This window comes from Etheostoma spectabile, chromosome 13 (assembly GCF_008692095.1).
Source record: "Etheostoma spectabile isolate EspeVRDwgs_2016 chromosome 13, UIUC_Espe_1.0, whole genome shotgun sequence".
Taxonomy (NCBI): domain Eukaryota; kingdom Metazoa; phylum Chordata; class Actinopteri; order Perciformes; family Percidae; genus Etheostoma; species Etheostoma spectabile.
The window spans coordinates 4605787-4606085 of NC_045745.1; positions in this window are offsets into that span (position 1 = coordinate 4605787).

Genomic DNA, 299 nt, shown 5'->3' on the forward strand with positions numbered 1-299 from the left:
TCCCCTCATGGAGTCACGTGAAACCGGTCATGAAAATCCCTAAAACACTCTCATTTATGTCCTGCACCTTGGGGCGGTTCCTTTTCACCTGCTATTTCCAAATCCATTCTCATTGGTCCGCAATTGTCATGACAACATGCGGTACATCTTTGCTGTCCAATGGGAACTGACCTGCCTTCAAACTCTGCACCTTTGGGGGTCGTTTTGGTTGCAGAACAAAAGGTTCTGCTGTGTAAATGTGAAACTCTGCCATCAACATAGTCCAATCAACGTTGTATTGTCTCAGCCTGGACTAAGAC